General features: G+C 39.0%; 1 protein-coding gene and 1 long non-coding RNA gene across 3 annotated transcripts in view; one reads left to right on the top strand and one right to left on the bottom strand.

Moving 5' to 3' along the window:
• Positions 1-3,673, bottom strand: part of SUN1 (Sad1 and UNC84 domain containing 1) — a 56,712-nt gene extending 53,039 nt beyond the window's left edge. Inside the window, exon 1 of one of the 2 annotated variants that reach the window (XM_074201624.1) lies at positions 3,593-3,673. The gene's annotated coding sequence lies outside the window, so the exon portion shown is untranslated. The remainder of the gene's footprint in view (positions 1-3,592) is intronic. The other variant, XM_074201636.1, reaches the window with a different exon arrangement.
• LOC141498446 (uncharacterized) overlaps positions 1-12,998 on the top strand; it is a 69,034-nt gene extending 56,036 nt beyond the window's left edge. The window contains exon 3 of the long non-coding RNA XR_012471648.1: positions 12,935-12,998. This is a non-coding gene — a long non-coding RNA (uncharacterized LOC141498446). The remainder of the gene's footprint in view (positions 1-12,934) is intronic.
• The last annotated feature ends 6,789 nt before the right edge of the window (positions 12,999-19,787 follow it).

Genomic DNA, 19,787 nt, shown 5'->3' with positions numbered 1-19,787 from the left:
TTTTTCTGAAATCATCCTGCTCACTAGTTCTTACAGCAGAGTAATATTACATTATAGTCATACACTGCAATTTGATCAACCACTCCCCAACTAATGGGAATCCCCTCAATTTCCAATTCTTTGCCACTACAAAAAGCTATTATGAATATTTTTGTACAAATAAGTCCTTCCCCACTCTCACCCCAGTTTTTTAAAAGACATCATGGGCATACAGACCAAATTGTAGTAATTGCCAGGACCAAAGGGTATACAAAATTTTATAACCGTTTGGGCATAATTCTTCATGGCAATTTTCAAAGTTGCTAACTGCCATGGTATCAGGATAACAATAAACAATTAGAATAACTCACATTTATATAGCACTTTAAGTTCTGCAAAGTTCTTTATGATGATCTATCCAGGGTCACACAAAAGAAAACTGGATCTAGTAATCACTTCATTAAGTTTTGATTCCCACTGCTTCAGTAAGCAAGTAAATGGTATAAAGGTACATTGTATAATATGTGCCTCTTTAGCAACAACTTTGTTAAAGTTAATAAAAAAGATAATCAACTCTGAAAGACTTAGGAACTCTGATCAATACAATGACCAAACACAATTCCAAAGGACTTCTGATGAAACAGGCGTGAACTCAAGAGTACAGATTTTTTCTTTTTCACTTCCCTTTCCCTTTTCCATTCCCCACAACAAACTCCACACCATGTTAATGTGGGAATTTGTTTTTCAAGATTATATATATTTGTAATGAGCTGTGTTTTTCTTGCCTTCTTAATTGGGGGCAGGAGGGAAAAGATTCAGAACTGAAAATAAACTAAAAAAGGAGACAGAATAATTTGTTGACCATCCTATACTCAATTTTCTTAAGGCACCTTGTAAGAATCCAGTGACTTAGCCAAGTCACAAACTAACCTCATGGCCGGACTAGGACTCCCAAATTAATTCAAGATCTCAGAAGAATAGCTATAGATCAAATTCACAGTCTCACACCCTACAATGACTATCACAGAAATATACTACAATCCTGATACACATAGGCAACAATCTGTTTTACCACCCACATAGCACCCTGATTCCCTGTTATCAAACGCTAAAAAATGTTAGGAATCCAGTAAATTTTCAAAAGAGTGTGATTAAAAAGTGGTTAAATCACCATTATCCTCTCTACACTTCAGCCAAACTGAACCCATAAAAGTTCTCCTAACATTTTATTTATGCTATATTATCTTTCATGAATGCCCTCAGACCTTATGGCAGAATAAATCTTAGTTCTTTAAGGGTTAGCCCAAAAGCCTCTATTTCTGTGTTTTTCTTGATCCACCCATTCAGAAGAAATCTCTGCTACCTCTGAGCTCCCAGAGTACTTTGCACTTTCAGATGATGTGAAAAGAAAGGGCAAAGGGGGCAGCTAGGTGTCATAGTAGATAAAGCACCTGTCCCAAAGTCAGGAAGACCCAAGTTCAGATGTGGTCTCAGATACTTGATAGTTGCTTAGCTGTGTGACCTTGGGCAAGCCACTTAACCCCACTGCCTTGCAAAAATCCAAAAAAGAGAAGAGAGAGAAGAGAAGAGAAGAGAAGAGAAGAGAAGAGAAGAGAAGAGAAGAGAAGAGAAGAGAAGAGAAGAGAAGAGAAGAGAAGAGAAGAGAAGAGAAGAGAAGAGAAGAGAAGAGAAAAGGCATGTAGGTTAGGGGAAGAAAGGGGTAGAATGGGGATCAGGGATGACTTGAAGAAAGAGAAAGATGAGGATTTTATGAGGGCTGAATGAGAGGGGAGCATATCCTAGGAATGGGTAGTGGCTCATGCAAATCCATAAAAGAGAGATGATCAAGTTCAACGAATAACGGTTGGATGTACAATTTAGATGGAAGGAAGAATGTAGGGAGAAGAATGTAAAATTAGGTTGGATTATGGAGGTATAGAATTCCAGGTTAAGAGATGTGTTGAATTGCCTGGAAACTTCTTAAATAATAGTACTAATTAAATGAATGCTTGAAATGAATATAGTAGATTGAAATGTCAAGGGCAAAAACCAGATTTCCTAGAGGTTCCAGAAAGCTTGGAAATATAAGGTTGGTATTCCTCTTCAGTCCCATTGAACTAAGATAATTTTTCATTTTGTTGAAACTACTGTTCATTTTGTTTGATCAGTAAATTGGTGTCACAGAAATTACTTTTACTTGATATTAATGTAACTGAAAATATTAGAGTGTCCAGTTTTGAAGGGTCTCCAATTTCTTTGAACTGCTGGGGTGAGTCCTGTCCTTCTGGACAAGCTAGGCAAGTTGATGAATACGCACCAGATCTACCATTAAACTGATATAGAAAACTCTCCAAGATTAAACCCTCCTATCAATAGAATATGGAATCATCTCCACAATTTATTCTTAGATTTGCCTCGGGGCAATGAGAGATTAAGTGACTTGTCTAGTCACATAGCCAGTATGTGTTAAGCAAGACTAGACAGATCTTCCTGACTCAGAGGCTGGTTATCTCTCAAACTATCTCTCAATTTGATTCTATTAAAAAATAATCCCTACCAAAAAAAAAACCAAAATGGCAGTGTTTTTGATAAGGTATCAATGAGGCATTCTTTGTTTGGCTAAGAGTTTTTCATTCTGACACTGCAAACTTTGTCATATTACAAGCACGATACCGACTTAGTCCTATTATTACGTTAACTTTCTGCCAGTTGGATCCTCTGAAAACCACCATTTTATCCTTAAAAATATCCATCCACGTGTAGCTAAGAGTAAGACTAAAATGACAGTCAACATAGTGAAAGCCACATTTATAAATGTTAGAATTGGAATGTATGGAGATGGGGGGAGGGTGACAGACGGGTCATCTTCAGGAATCTGAAGTTCAGTCAGGTAGAAGAACACAGTAGACTGCCCAGACCAACAGCACAGAAGGAGAAGTTAGGGGCGGCAGGAGGACCTGGGTTCAAATCTGGTCTCAGACACTTAATAATGACCCAGCTGCGTGGCCTTGGGCAAGCCACTGAACCCCATTGCCTTGCAAAAAAAATTTTTTTTTAAAAACTAAAAAAAAATTTTAAAGGAGAAATTGGAAGCAAATTTAGGCCGTTGGTTAAATTTAAGGCTTTGGCAGAGGTGTCAAACCAGAAAGCCGGTTTGGCGAGGGGGCGGGTTCCCAGGCCGGGGGTCTCCCAGCAGCGCTGGGGCTCTGCACAGCCCCCGGCCGGCAGGGCCCCCGGGCTCAGAGGGGCCCCGCCTCACACACTATTTACGGGGCTGGGGGGGCACCTGCGAGGGCTTGCAAAAAAATAAAAATAAACAGAAAAGAGCGGCGGAAGGGGGGGCCGGGGCGCGGCTCCTGCCCCGCCGGGCCACGCCTCCCCCCAGCCCTCCTCCCGCGCGCCGCGGCTCCGGGCTCCGGGCTCCGGGCTGGGCACCCCGGGGGGAGCAGGGTGGGCGGCGAGGGCGGCGCCGGGCCCAGCTCCGCCCCGAGCCGGCGGACTCGGGGCCCTCCCTAGCCGGGCCGCGCCCTGCCCCGGGGGACCGGCGGGGGGAGGGTGGGGGAGGGGGACGGAGGGAGAAGGGGCCCGCACCCGCGCCCGCGCCCGCGCTCACCCGCCGCCGCTCCAGCGCCGGCCTCCCGCAGGCCCGAGCAGCTGCCGCCGCGCCCAGCACGCGCCCGCCGACGTCACCCTCCCCTCTCAGCACCTTCGCTTCCTGTCGGCCCCGCCCCCAAGCAGCTCGGGGTGGCCCGAAGGAGCCGAGCCGAGCCGAGCCGAGCCGAGCCGGGCCGGGCCGGGCCGAGCCGAGCCGGGGCAGCGCGGGCCTCGGGTCGTGACCCCGCCCCGTCAGCCCGCCCGCGCCGCTCCGGGCCGCTTCAAGTTGCCTACCTGAGGGGGCGGGACCGACGCGGGCCAATCAGGAGGCGGGCCGCCGCGGCTTGACCCTGGCCATCTCTTCGCCTCTGTCTCGGGGCTGCCGAAGGCGGAGTCCTGCCCGCGATACAGCAATTACCTTCTCCCAGCCAGACTCTCTTTCCTTAACTTTTTTTTAATTAAAATTATTGTCTGCTAATGACTAACATCCTTTTAATAAAATTTTAGTACTAAATTATCTCCCTCTCTTTTTGCCCCTCCCTCACTAGCAATATGAAATCATTGACCATCGTGCAAAAGATATCACCATATTAGCTATATCCAAAAAAGAGCAAGACAAATAAAGGAAGCCAGAAATTTATACTTCAATGTGAACTGAGAATTCACCATTTCTTTCCCTGGATCATTTTTTAACATGGCTCCTTTTGGAATTGGTTTGGATGGCTGTATTGCCCAGAGTGGTTAAGACTTTCACCTCATTACATTGCTTTTACTATCTTTTCTTATCTTTTATTTCTGCTCACTTCACTGTCTCTTTTCCTATAGACTTTCCAACGGTTTGCTGAAACCGACCTCCTTGTCATTTCTTTTGTTTTTTAATTTTTAAAAAGGTGTTTAGCATTTTATTTTTCCCCAGTTAACATTTTAAAACAATTCTAAACTTCAAATTTAAAAACAAATTCTCTCTCTTCCACCCTCCCCACCCCTATGGAGAAAGCAAGCAAATTCCACATAGGTTATACAAGTGTAGTCATGGAAAACATTTCCGTATTAGTCATACTGTGAAAGAAAACAGAGAACAGAAAAAAAAAAAAAACTCAAGTAAAAAAAGAAAGCTTCAATCTGTATTTAGACCCCATCAGTTCTTTCTCTGAAATGGATAGCATTTTTCACCGTAATTCCTTCAGAGTTGTCTTGGATCCTTGTATTGCCAAGAATAGTTAAATCATTCACAGTTGATCCTTTTACAATATTGCTGTTACTTTATACCATAGTAACTTTCACTTTGCATCAGGCCATGTAAATCTTTCCATGTTTTTCAGACAGCATCCTATAATACAATAATATTCCATCATAATCACATACCAGCACAATTTGTTCAATTATTTCCCGTTTATGGGTATCCCCTGAATTTCTAATTCTTTGCCACCAGAAAAAAGCTGCTATAAATATTTTTGACACATAAAGGACTTTTTCCTTTCTTTTTTTAATCTCTTTTAGAATTCAGAGTTAATAGTGGTACTGCTAGGTCAAATGGTATACGTGGTTTTATAACCCTTTGGGCTTAGTTCCAAATTGCTCTACAGCATGGTGGAATCAGTTCACAGCTCCACTAACTGGGTGATAATGTCTCATTTTTTCCCATATCCCCTCCAATATTTATCGCTTTATTTTTGTGTTCTATTAGCTGATCTAATGGGTATGAGGTGGCTCCTTAGAATTATTTTAATTTGCATTTCTCCAATCAATAGTGAATTAGAACTTTTTTCATATGGCTATAAATAGCTTTGGTTAATCTGAAAAGTGTTCAGATCTTTTGATCATTTATCAATTACGGAATGACTTTATAAATCTGAGAAATGAGACTTTTAGAGAAAGTTGCTTCAAATTTTTCTTTAGTTATTACTGCTTAACTATTTCTCTCCAGCCTATTTTCCTCATTTATTCTATTCTCTCTTTCCTTTCACCCCTGCCCCACCTCAAAAGTGTTTTGCTCCAGACCACCCCACCCCCCCAATCTCCACCCTTCTTTCACATCACCCTCATTTATCCCTACCCTCCTACTTTTTTAATAGGTAAGATTAATTTCTATACCCAATTGAGAGTGTATCTTATTCCCTCTTTGAGTCAATTTTGATGGGACTAAGATCTCACTGCCTCTCACCTTCCCCTCCTCTTCCCCTTCACTGTAAAAACTTTTTCTTGCCTCTTTTATGCAAGATAATTTACCACATTCTATCTCTCCCTTTCCATTTCTCTAAGTACATTCCTCTGTCACTTAATTTTATTTTAAATTTTTTTTAGATATTCAGAAGATAAAAGGTAGGTTTTTTCCAATGTCTTTCACTATCTGGTTCTATAATATCTGTAATTTTCTCAGAGAATTTCTTGAAAAATAAATTCTATGCTCTTTTCCTGGTCGTGACTTTCAGATATCCCAATAATTTTTAAATTATCTCTCTTGTATCTATTTCAAGATAAGTTTTTTTCAATGAGATATTTCACAGTCTTCTATTTTTTTTCATTCGTTTGGTTTTGTTTTCTTCTTTCTTGATTTCTCATTTGCTCAACTCTAATTTTTTTTTTTTTTTTTTTAGATTTTTCAAGGCAATGGGGTTAAGTAGCTTGTCCAAGGCCACATGGCTAGGTAATTATTAAGTGTCTGAGGTCGGATTTGAATCCAGGCACTCCTGACTCCAAGGCCGGTGCTCTATTCACTGCGCCACCTAGCCGCCCTCAACTCTGATTTTTAAGGAAGTATTTTCTCAGTGAACCTTTGTACCTCCTTCTCCATTTGTCCAATTTTATTTTTAAAGAGCTTTTTTTTTTTAGGTTTTTGCAAGGCAAATGGGGTGAAGTGGCTTGCCCTAGGCCACACAGCTAGGTAATTATTAAGTGTCTGAGGCCAGATTTGTACTCAGGTACTCCTGACTCCAGGGCCAGTGCTCTATCTACTGTGAATTTTTGTTCCTCTTTTTCCATTTGACCAATTCTTCTTTTCAGGACATTCTTCTCATTGACTTTATTTCTCTTTTACTATTTGACCTAGTCTGTTTTTTATGTCTCCTTTATCAAGCTGTTAATTCATTTTTCATAATTTTCTTGTGTCCTCTCATTTCTTTTCCCAATTTTTCTTCTGTCTTCCTTGATTTTCAAAATCACTCTTGAGCTTTTTTATGGCCTGAGACCAATTCATAATGTTTATGTTTATTTAGTATTTTATTTTTCCTGTTACATGTTAAAAACAATTTTTGACATTCATTTTTTAAAACTTCAAGTTCCAAATTTCCTCTCTTCTTTTCTTCCCCCCATTGAGAAGGCAAGCAATTTGATATGGGTTATATATGTGTAATTATAAAAAGCATTTCTAAAATAGTCATGTTATAAAAGAAAACAATTCATAATTTTTCTTGAAGGCTTCGGATGTAGAAGCTTTGATTTTATCTTCTGAGTGTGTAATTTTTTTTTTTGTGGAGCAATGGGGTTAAATGATTTGCCCAAGGTCACATAGCTAGTAGTATCAAGTGTCTGAGGTCAGATTTGAACTCATTTCCAGGACCAGTGCTCTACTTTCCACTACACCAACTAGCTGCCCCCCTGCCAAGTAACTATGAGTGTATCTTTTGATCTTCAGGTCAGAATTTTTTCTGTTGTTTGTTCATTTTCCCAGTCTATTACTTACCTTTTGACTCTTTGTTAAAGTAGGACTCTGCTTCCAGGATGGAGGGTGCATTTTCTCAAGCTTCAGGGGTTTTGTGTAGCTGTTTTCAGAGATAGTTCAAGTAACCTATAAATTTTTAGTTCTTCCAAGGAAGACTGATTCCTTTCTAAGGAAAATATATTTGCTACGCTCCTGATCTGGATGTGACCACAAGCCTTGGACAAGAGTCTCTGCACCATTTCAGCTTTAAGCTCTGATATAATAGTGCTCCTTCTCACCTGGGGGCCACCACCAGGTCTTTATCCCAGATCTGAGTATGGGCAAAGCAGCAGAGTCCTGACTCAGTCAGTAAAGAGACCCCTGTAAGCTCCTTCTGACTATTTTTGCAAACCCCTTATTGTCCTTGACCTGAAAGATTCAGAAGCAGCAACTACTATGGCTTTTCATTCAATGGCTCCCAAGGTCTGCTCCTAGTTTGTTGGGACTGGGCTGCACTGGACTGTGCTCCATTCTCAACCCAATGCAACAGATCTTTTCTGTTGATCTTCTTAGATGTCTCTGGCTAGAAATTTCTTTTAACCTATCCTTTTGTGGGTTCTGATGCTCCAGGAATTGATTTTTGGCATTATTAAAAAGGTATTCAGAGGAGTTTGGGGAAGAATTCAGGAAAATTGCTGCCTTTTCTCTATCATCTTGGCTGCATCCCTCTCCCTCATCTTTCTAAATACTAACTAAACTTTCACTTCCAACAGAAAACATTCCACAGTCCAGTGCCTTCCCTGATAATTTTTTTCTCTTAGCCTGCAAATAGCTTTCCTCTGTGAATATTTGTTAGCATGTTGTCTCCCTCATTTGATAATAAACTTGTTAGGAGGAGGTGCTGTCTTTTCCTTCTTTTTTGTATCCCCTGATGCTTAGCACATAGCACCTAGCCTGGCAGATAGTAGGGATTTAATAAATGTTTATTGAGTGAATAAAACTGAAGCAATAATAATAACCTACTTCAGAGGTTTACTGTGAGAATCAAATGTGATAAATATAAGTAAAGGGCTTTGGGAGCTATTTATCACCCAGTGGAGAAGACTTGGATCTTCTCAGAAGCACTGAGTATAATTATCCTGTCACATTGAGACTTTCCTCATCTACATTTCAATATATCCCATGGGAATTTAATAGGAGTATTTTGAGAGCCACAGACAATGCTCAAAGACCTGTAGACAACACAGAAAAAGTTTGGAAACTCAGAAATGCACAAAATATATGTATGGTATTATATCAACCAAATTGTATAATAAGGTATTGTAAATTCCCCATGAAAAAGAGAAAGAAAAATCCAGTCTTCTTTGGTACAATGAGAGGATCAAGAAATTTACCTGAATATTCCAGTTAGGGCTGGGGCACAGGGAGAGACACTATGCTCCTAAGCCCCAGATGTGAAAGGGATAACTACAGTGTTTTGATGAGGTTCCTACCTCAAGACTGTGAACTGAAAGGAGTAATTAATTGTAATTAACCTATAATTGACTATGCATTCATTCCTTGAGACTTTATGTTAAGTTTGCAATTGTAGTATTTACTGCTGGAAGACAAGGATGTGACCTCGGGCTACTGACTTCTTTTGACTTATAAAACCTAGGCAGGGAAATGTGTAACTCCCTTTCCCCAACAGGGAAAGATAACCTAGGACACAAAGACCAGTTCTAGAGATCCAAATTCCTTTTCCTTAAAGGGGGGGGGGGGATCAGAGGAAGACAATGCCTGTGAAATTAAAGGAGATTTTTATTAAGTTGGGAAGTAAAATTCTTGGGATAAGCAACCATGACAGTTCAGGGCTTAATTATAAGAAGTGTCTACAAAAATCATAAAACAAGATGTGTCGTGTTGATGAGGTCCATAAATAACAATTAGGGGAATTTCTAAAGATAAGGATATTTCTGGAAGGTTCATAAACCATCAAATGGTTCAAGGTCTACTTCAAGGCAGGTATGAGCTTAATTGGCTTCAGAATTGCTGATTTTCTGCTAACTCTTGGTCACAGCAAAGGATTGTTGGTATGCCAAGTCACTCTTTTTCTTAGTTAGTCCTCATATACTGTATTTTCCCACATATAAGACACCATCCTTTTTCTTTCTTTTTTTCTAATTTTTTTTAGGTTGTTTTTTTTTTGCAAGGCAAATGGGCTTAAGTGGCTTGCCCAAGGCCACACAGCTAGGTGATTATTAAGTGTCTGAGACCAGATCTGAACCCAGGTACTCCTGACTCCAGGGCCAGTGCTCTATCTACTGTGCTACCTAGCCACCCCAACACATCCTTTTTCAAAAACTTGTGACTCTAAAAACTGGGAGTGTCATATTACATACATAGTGGTTATAGAATTTTTTACTTGCTTTTCCCACTTTTTCATGCTTGTTGCCTTTGTGCTCATTGTTTTCACATTTTGCTACTGGTATATTAGGTTACATTTTTGCCACATTCTGCCCAGAAATAGCTCAGAAAAGATTTTTGTATAGTGCTGAGTTCAAGTTCAAAGTGATTCAGTTTGCAAAAGTGAATGGAAGTCCTGTTGCTGAACATCAGTTTGGTCCTCCTCCAATTGAGTAAACAATCTGAGGCTGGCTACAGAAAGAAGAAACCCTACTGAAAACACCATGGCAGAAGAAGGCCATGAGAGGCAAGGCAGACAAATGGCCTGATATAGAGAGGGAACTGAAGAGATGGATTGAAGAGCAAAGAGTCATTGGAATTCCTGTGTTCACAAAGATGGTTCAGCAGGAGGCAAGAAGAATTGCTGATGAAAAAAGAAGTGACTGATTTCAAAGGAAGACACAACTGAGGGCAGCTAGGTGGCATAGTGGATAGAGCACTGGCCCTGGAGTCAGGAGTACCTGAGTTCAGATCCGGCCTCAGACACTTAATAATCACCTAGCTGTGTGGCCTTGGGCAAGCCACTTAACCCCATTTGCCTGGCAAAAAAAAAAAAAGACACAATTGGTGCTTCAGGTTCATGAAATGGAATGGACTGATCATGTGGTCATGCACAAGACTTGCCCAAAAGATGCCTGAAAGCAATGAGCAGAAGGTCTTTGAATTTCATGATGAATAAAACTTGAGTTCGATAACTTTATATAATACATTTTTTTCAAATTTCAAGCCCCAAAATTAATTTTTATCTTATACAAGGAGAAATATGGTAGCTCTTTTTGGTTACCTGGATAATTGGGAAGTTCAAACAAGTTGAGGTAGTTAGGATGCTCATTTACAAATTCATTCCCATGATCTGGGTCATGATTTCTTCCCTTGTAAAATATTTTTATATATAGCCTGTATTTAACTGTAATGACTGCCCTCATCACCTCACACCTGAACTATTGCAATAACCTGCTAATAGGTCTGCTTGCCTCAAGTCTCTTCTTACTTCCGTCCATCCTCCATTCAGCCACTAAGGTTATTTTCCTGAAGTACATATCTTCCCGTCAAACAAACTTCAATTGCTCCCTCTTGGCTGCAAGATCAAATACAGAAAGCTCTAGTTGGCTTTCAAAGCCTTTTATTACAGAGTCCCATCTTATGTTCCTAGTCTTACACTTTATTTCCTACCACATGTCTACAAGACATTCATTCTGTCTCTCTGGAGACTGTCTCTGGCTCTCAAATACCCGAAAGACTCCCTCCTCTGCTCTGCTGCTCTGATTGCTAATCTCCATGGCTTTCTTTAAGTTCCCAACTAAAATCCCATCTTTTACTGGAGACCTTTCCTCTTAATTCTAGAGTCTTTCTTCAGTTAACTGATTCTTCTCTAGCCTGTATAGAGCTTTTTCTGTGTATATTTGTTTTTAAGTTGTCTCCCCAATTAGATTGTGAGTTCCTTGAGGACAGGGATTGTCTTTTGCCTTTTTTTTAAATTATTCACAGCACAGTGTCTGGCACATTATAAGCCCTTAGTAAACTTTTATTGACAAATAGGGGGAAAAAGTCCTCAAAGGCATAGATGGTTTCTCTTTTCAATTTGAATCCCCAGTGCCTGGGGATTCATAGTACCCTTCATAAACATTTAACATTGTGAATGCTTTATAAGTACTTGCTAATTGATTAAAATTTGAGAATGGGTCTTCATGATTCTTCCAGACTCTTAATAAATGATTTTTAGGAACCAGACACTGTGCTAAACCTAGGAATACTCCTCCCCCACCAAAAAAAAAGGAAAAAAAATTGTCCCTGCCCTCGAGGAGCTCACATTCTGTTGGAGAGAGCACGAAAATAACTATGTACCTTAAGCAACATATACTGAGTGTTGTTGTTCAGTCCTGTCTGACTTTTTTGTGATCTCATTGGGGTTTTCTTGACAGAAATAGTAAAGTGATTTGCCATTTTCTTCTCCAGCTCATTTGACAGATGAGGAAACTGAGGCAAGCATGACACTGAAATTGAAAGCCTGAGTGACTGGGAGGATGGTGATACTATCATAAGCAAGAAGGGACTTTGGAAGACAGGAGAGTTTATGAGACAAGTTAATGAGTTCTGTTTTAGACTTTTCAAGTTTGAGATTGCTAAGTAATATTCAATTTAAGATGATCAAAAGGCAGTTGATGCATGCCTGATTGATTGATTGTTGTCCTTTGTAATTGCAGAAGACCCTGACATTAAATGAATGTTAACGTGACATGCACAATATATGTGTGTGTGTGTGTGTGTGTGTGTGTGTGTGTGTGTGTGTGTGTATTTGGCAAGACAATGGGGTTAAGTGACTTGCCCAAGGCCACACAGCTACATAATTATTAAGTGTCTGAGTCCCGATTTAAACTCAGGTCCTCCTGGCTCCAGGACTGGTTCTCTATTCACTGTGCCATCTAGCTGTCCCCACATGCACATTGTATTGATAAAAGTGAGGGAAATACTGGAGTATTTTGCAAAAACATTCTTCTCACTTCACTGCCTCTTCCAGATCTTAATCAGTGACTTGATAATATAGGAAACAGGACTTTTGATATTGATCTGCATACAGTGGGAAACCTTGGCCTTTTAGATATAGGTTTGCCCCATATCATTGAGGCACAGTAACACTGGGCTTAAGGGTTTTGACTTAGCAACATTCAGCCAAAGCTCCACAACTGGTCTTTATTCTTTGTCAGTTTGTACAAGACTTAGTCAGTTTGTACCAAGAAGACAATATTGTAATAGCAAAAATAAGAGTGAACAGGAGTCTAATCATCTTGCTACTTCTTTGAGAAGCTACAATTACTTTTTATCCTATATATCTTATTAAGTCCAAACTTTTCTGCATGGTTTTCAAAGACCTCTATAATTGATCAAAAAAATTTCATTGAGCACCTTCTATCTAGAAGGCATCTAGATGGTGCAGTAATCTGAGAGCTGAGCTTAGAGTCGGGAAGACCAGAGTTCACATGCTGCTTACTTGCTGTGTGATGCTGAGCAAGTTACTACCTCACTTTCCTCAACTATAAAATGGAGATCCTAAGAGCACCTACCCTTCCCCCCACGCATGCACAGAGTTGTTGGGAGGATCACATGAGATGAAAATTGTAAAGTGTTTGACACAATCCCTTACACATAGTAAAGACCATATAAACAATCAATAGTATACCCTTATCTTGTGGGGATATTTAATTTTCTTATCTTGTATTGCTTTATCTTCTCTATTAAGATCTTTAGGGTCATGTCTTGTATTTTTTGATGATTTAGGAATATCAATTGACAACCCTGTGGAAGATTGAAGAGGGAAGAGACTGGAGACTGGAGACTGGAGATCAATTAAGAAATTAATAAAATAAGTAATTCAGTAAGAAATGGTGAAAACTTGATCAATGGCTATAGCTGATTGTGTGAGTGGAGGAAAAGGGACTGAATCTATATCTATCTATCTGTATGTATATATGCATGTATACATAGACATATACACACATATTATGCATGTGTATTTGTATGTGTGATAAAGATATGATTGGCAAGACTTATAATATCCATCCTTTTAAAGTAATACTAAGACTTATCAAGCCAATCTTACCTTGTTCCTAGGAAAGAGAGCTTAGTTGTGACAATCAATAATAGCTCACATTTCTAAAACTCTTTAGAGTTAGCAAAGCACTTTACTTGTCATCCTTACTACACACTCAATAATAGTTATTATGATGATGACACTAAGGAAGGCCCAGGGTCACACAGCTAGTGTGGCAGATTTGAACCTAGGTCTTTCAGAGGCCAGCATACTATCCACTATGCCATAAACACTTACTTAGAATTTGATGTGTTAGGATTAAGAGCTAGATCAGAGGGGTGGCTAGGTGGCGTAGAGGAAAGAGCACCGGCTCTTAGTAATTGCCTATTGCCTACCTGTGTGGCCTTGGTCAAGCCATTTAACCCCATTGACTTTTTTTTTTCAGGTTTTTTCAAGGCAATGGGGTTAAGTGGCTTGCCCAAGGCCACACAGCTAGGTAATTATTAAGTGTCTGAGGTCAGATTTGAACTCAGGTACTCCTGACTCCAGGGCCGGTGCTCTATCCACTACACCACCTAGATGGTCCCCCCCCATTGACTTTAAAAAAAAAGGGCTAGATCAATCAGTCTGTAAACATTAATTATGTGTCAGTTACTTTACTAAGTGTTAGGGTTACAAAGAAAGGCAAAAGACAATCCCCATCCTAGAGAAATTCATAATCTAAATGGGGAAACAATTCTCAAACAAATCTGTTCAGAATGAATAGAAAATAACAGAGGAAAGACACTAGAATTAAGAAGAATGAGAAAGGCTGCTCTTAGACATCTGTAGAAGGTAGAAATTTTTTTTTTTAGGTTTTTACTAGGCAATGGGGTTTAAGTGGCTTGCCCAAGGCCACACAGCTAGGTAATTATCAAGTGTCTGAAACCGGATTTGAACCCAAGTACTCCTGACTCCAGGACTGGTGCTCTATCCACTGCGACACCTAGCCGCCCCAAAGGTAGACTTTTGGGTCGGTAGATAACAGGGAGACTTCAGGACAGAACAAGGTTGAGCAGGCTAGAATACAGAATAGGTCATTGGAACTTCGTGGTTTTTTTATTCTTCTTGTTATTAAGAATAACATCAGGGGTGTCTAGGTGGTGCAGTGGATAGAGCACCAGCCCCGGAGTCAGGAGTAGCTGAGTTCAAATCTGGCCTGAGACACTTAATAATTACCTAGCTGTGTGGCCTTGGGCAATCCACTTAACCCCATTGCCTTGGAAAAAAACCTAAAAAAAATCATATTGTTTATATGTCCATTTCAATCACTGGAGATACTTAGTGTAAGAAGATAAAGGATTGATCATCCTTGATGGATGCAGTTGCTCTCAACTGTTCAGAGAACTAGAACAACCCTATTAGATTGGTTTATGGACAATGCTATTCCCATCCAGAGGAAGAAAAACTAAACAAAACAAAACAAAGAGAAAACCTTCAGAATTGATGAACTCTACGTTCACTTTTTTAAAAATTATCTCATGATGAAAAAGGGCAAAAAACATCACTTGTAAAAAAATATTCATAGCAGCCCTTGTTTGTGGTGGCAAAGAATTGGAAATTAAATAAATGTCCTTCAATTGGGGAATGGCTTAGCAAACTGTGATACATGTATGTCATGGAACACTACTGTTCTATTAGAAACCAGGAGGGATGGGAATTCAGGGAAGCCTGGAGAGATTTGCATGAACTGATGCTGAGCGAGATGAGCAGAACCAGAAAAACACTGTACACCCTAACAGCAACATGGGGGCGATGATCAGCCTTGATGGACTCGCTGATTCCATCAGTGCACCAGGGACAAATTGCCTTCTGTGTGGGGGGTGGGGGTGGGAAGTAAGATTAAGGGAAAAATTGTAAAACTCAAAATAAATAAAATCTTTAATCAACTGAAAAAAATTATCTCATATATTTCTTTTCCTTAATCCTAATTCCTCATGCCAAAAATGACCAATCTGTAAATATGTTGAACACAAATGTGTATGTACAATATTAACCTTGACTGTTCATTGATGAGGGGAGTGGGTTGAGAAGGGAGAGTGGAAGGAAATTTTGCAACTAAAAAATATACATATTCATACGGGGAATGCTGAAAAATTTTCATAACATGTATTTGAAAAAATAAAATATTAATAAAAATGTACCTATTCTCTTCAACTTTAGTAGATTACTGATTTAGAGGTATCAAACACAAATGGAAAAAGGACACTAAACTTAAGGATCCCTCTTGGCTACATAATGACTTAGACAGTATATATTAATATTATCTATTTTTTATTGTATTTTATTTATTTTGTTATATATTTACTTATTTGACTATCTACTGGGAAGTGTTGGGAGTTGGTCCTATAACTGACACCTCTGGATTATACTATTTAAATGGATTTTCCTATAGAATATATTTCATGGAGATCACCTCCACATCAGCTGTCAGATTTTACATCAATGCTTATGCACATCATTACCTGCCTAGAGAGGTTATAATTATATTATTATATTTAAGTTGCATCATTATGATATCCATTTAACTCCTTGCTAAGCAGGTCATTTGTTGTCTTGATTGTTGCTTTCTGATTTGGTAAACAACTGATACAAAGCCCCTTGTTATTGTCATGCAGGTTCACAGATCTAGATCTCAAAGGCCACTGAGCCTAGCCCCTAATTTTACAGAAGAGGAAATTGAAACTCAGGGTGACTAATTCATTAAGTCACTTCCCTAAGGCCAGATAGATAATGTGCACCAAAGGAGTAGTAAGTGCACTTCCTTCTATATTTCCTATAATAATAGTTAAGTACTCTAGATTCTACCGAATTACCACTTCCTAAAGTACAATAGCTGATGTCATGGTGTGACAATATAATTTTGTAATTTTGAAAAACCTCAAAAAACCAATCATTGCAAGGAGTAACCAAGATTCCAGAGGACTGATAATTAAGCATGGTTCCCACCCCCCCCACTATTAGAGAGGCAATAGCATCAAGATATTAATTTTGGCATATGTTTTTAAACCTCACTAGGGTAATTTGTTTTAATTGTGCATCTTTGTGGCAAGGGTTTCATTTGTCTTAATAAAAATTTTTTTTATGGGCAGATGGGAATTAGGAGAGGTTGGATAGATATGAAGGAAGAAAGAAACAAAGAAAGAGATAGAGATAGAGAGAGGAAGGAAGGGTGCAAGGAAAGAAAGAATAAAGGAAGGGAGAAAGAAAGATGAAAAAGAGAGAAGGGAGGGAGAAAGTAAGAAGGAAAGAAAAGCTCATGAAGCATTTTTTTAAAAATGCATAGAGGAGAATAAAAGTGAGGCAAGAGAAGGATATAAATAGACAAAGCATCTTTGAAAGTTACACATTGAAATATTACCCCAAAAAACCCCAACCCACATCAATTTAGTTCCTTTATGCTTTCATAGCATCCTAAATTTTATAGCTGAGAGAGATGTTGATAATCCAATTCCACCTTCCTCATTTCATATATAAAGAAACTGAAACCCAGTGCCTTTTCCACTTTTCTACATTCCAAAACAATGTAATAATAGTACTTATTAGAGGTTAAGTCTTGGCCTCCAAATCCATGTTCTTTTTTTTTTTTTTAGGTTTTTTTTTGGCAAGGCAAATGGGGTTAAGTGGCTTGCCCAAGGCCACACAGCTAGGTAATTATTAAGTGTCTGAGACCGGATTTGAACCCAGGTACTCCTGACTCCAAGGCCGGTGCTTTATCCACTATGCCACCTAGCCGCCCCCCATGTTCTTTCTAATTATAAACCCTTTGAAAACAGAAACTGCTTGATTTTTTTTCCTTTTGTATCTTCAATTATTGATATATGTTGTTTTTCAGACATTTCAGTAATGTCCAACTCTTCATGACCCCATTGGAGCTTTTCTTGCCAGAGATACTGGAATGGCTTGCCATTTCCTTCTCTAGGTCATTTTACAGAAGAGGAAACTGAGGCCAACAGAGTTAAATGACTTGCCCAGATTCAGTTTATGTATGAGGCCAGATCTGAAGTCAATAAGATAAGTCATCCTGACTTAGAGACCCAGGGCACTATTCACTGCACCACTTAGCTACCCAATTAAATATTTAGTAGGTATTTAATAAAAATTTTTTTAAAAAGTTACATGATAAATTTGTCATGTACTTTGAGAGAGAATATGAACTGCACATGGTAATCCAAAGTTTCTTTTTTTCTGTTTCTCTTGGTCTATGGAAATACTCCTATCATTTGGTGTTTGTTAAGTTCAGAATTTTTTAATGTAAAAATATATAAATAAAATAAATCATTTTAGTCCTTTGTCTGAGATTTTGGAAAACTTGACAAAAAAAATTTTCTCAAGTTTTGGCCAAAAGTGTTTCTGACTTTTTTCCACTGGGTTGCTGTAAATTAGTTTTATCCAATCCCTTTGTTGTGTTAGCTGTCCAAGCATTTATTTCCCTGGAAGCATTCACTCTGCACAAAACCGCAGACATCCTTTTAAAAACATCCTCAATTGACCACAGTTTACTACAATTGGCAGCAAAACACCATGATTTCATATGATATAAAGCAGAGCCAAAATAAGGTCCTAAATGAGTTTTCATCTTTTAGTTTTCATCTGTTTCCCTGAGAAAAAGGAGGTTTGTGGGCCTACATCAAACAGAATCCAGTTCATTTTTGTTAACCTGAAACTATAGAGTCCTCAGTCTTCTGGTCCTGATCCAGCTTTCCTAATCTTGATACATAAAGAATAGTGTATTCTATTTCTTACTACTCCTTGCTCAGGAGTCAGGTAGCTGCTTACAATTGAGAAAGGGAACCTGCTAGCCAAATCTTAATAGTGAACTTAGTAAGAAAACAGTCACACCTCCTGGAAGGAGGTAAGTATTCCATCTTTATTCTGCCCAGCTTGACCTAAAAGGCAGAGTTCCTCATAATTAAAGAGAATAGGGATGTGGGCATCTACTAATTATAATTCCTTCTCAGTTTCCTTTAAAAACCTACCTTATTTTTATGATGTCTTTCATTTTCTTATCAATATTTCAAAATATATCCCTCCCTGTTCTTCTACATTGTCATTCTTTAAGACAGAAATTTTAAAAATAGTTTATTATTTTAATGTTTCACATTTGTTAGTTTAGTTTTTTAATTTTTTTAACCTGCATGATGACTAAAACTCAATAATGATTTTTTAATTTTTTAAATTTTTAATTATTAAATGCCTACTATTTTGTCCCTCCTACCTTCCTCCATGGAGCAAATTCCTCACATTAACCACATCCCCAAAATTTGTCTCTTTCTACATTGTAAGTTCCTCACCTCTCTGTCTGAGGTGGTGCAGTAGAGAGAGTGCTGGGCTGGAGTCAGGAAAACCTGAATTCAAATCCAGCCTCAGATAACTTCCTAGCTATGTGACCCTGGACAAGTCATTTAATCTTGTTTGCCTCAGTTTTGTCATCTGTGAAATGAGTTGGAGAAGGAAATGGCAAACCAATATCTTTGCCAAGAAAACCCCATATGGGGGTCACAAAATGTCAGACACTACTGAAAAATGACTGAACAACAACAAATAACCCTTCTATCAGGAGTTAAGTGCTGTTTTTTTAATTTACTTTTATTAAAGATATTATTTGAGTTTTACATTTTTCCCTCAATCTTGCTTCCCTCCCCCTCCCCCCCACAGAAAGCACTCTTGTCAGTCTTTACTTTGTTTCCATGTTGTACCTTGTTCCAAATTGGGTGTGATGAGAGAGAAATCATATCCCTAAAGAGAAGAGAAATCTAAGAGGTAACAAGATCAGACAATAAGCTATCAGTTTTTTTTTCTAAATTAAAGGGAATAGTCCTTGCACTTTGTTCAAACTCCACAGCTCCTTATCTGGATACAGATGGCACTCTCCTTTGCAGACAGCCCAAAATTGTTCCTGATTGTTGCACTGATGGAATGAGCAAGTCCTTCAAGGTTGAACATCACTCCCATGTTGCTGTTAGGGTGTACAGTGTTTTTCTGGTTCTGCTCATCTCACTCAGCATCAGTTCATGCAAATCCCTCCAGGTTTCCCTGAAATCCCGTCCCTCCTGGTTTCTAATAGAACAATAGTGTTCCATGACATACATATACCACAGTTTCCTAAGCCATTCCCCAATTGAAGGACATTTACTTGATTTCCAATTCTTTGCCACCACAAACAGGGCTGCTATAAATATTTTTGTACAAGTAATGTTTTTACCCTTTTTCCTCATCTCTTTAGGGTATAGACCCAATAGTGGTATTGCTGGGTCAAAGGGTATGCACATTTTTGTTGTCCTTTGGGCATAGTTCCAAATAGCTCTCCAGAAGGATTGGATGAGTTCACAGCTCCACCAACAGTGTAATAGTGTCCCAGATTTCCCACATCCCTTCCAACAGTGATCATTATCCTTCCTGGTCATACTGGACAATCTGAGAGGTATGAGGTGGTACCTCAGGGAAGCTTTAATTTGCATTTCTCTAATAAGTAATGATTTAGAACATTTTTTCATATGGCTATGGATTACTTTGATCTCATCTGTAAATTGCCTTTGCACATCCTTTGACCATTTGTCA

Source organism: Macrotis lagotis, chromosome X (assembly GCF_037893015.1).
Source record: "Macrotis lagotis isolate mMagLag1 chromosome X, bilby.v1.9.chrom.fasta, whole genome shotgun sequence".
NCBI lineage: Eukaryota > Metazoa > Chordata > Mammalia > Peramelemorphia > Peramelidae > Macrotis > Macrotis lagotis.
The sequence above is the reverse complement of the archived record's forward strand: the minus strand, read 5'-3'. Positions and strand labels throughout refer to the sequence as shown.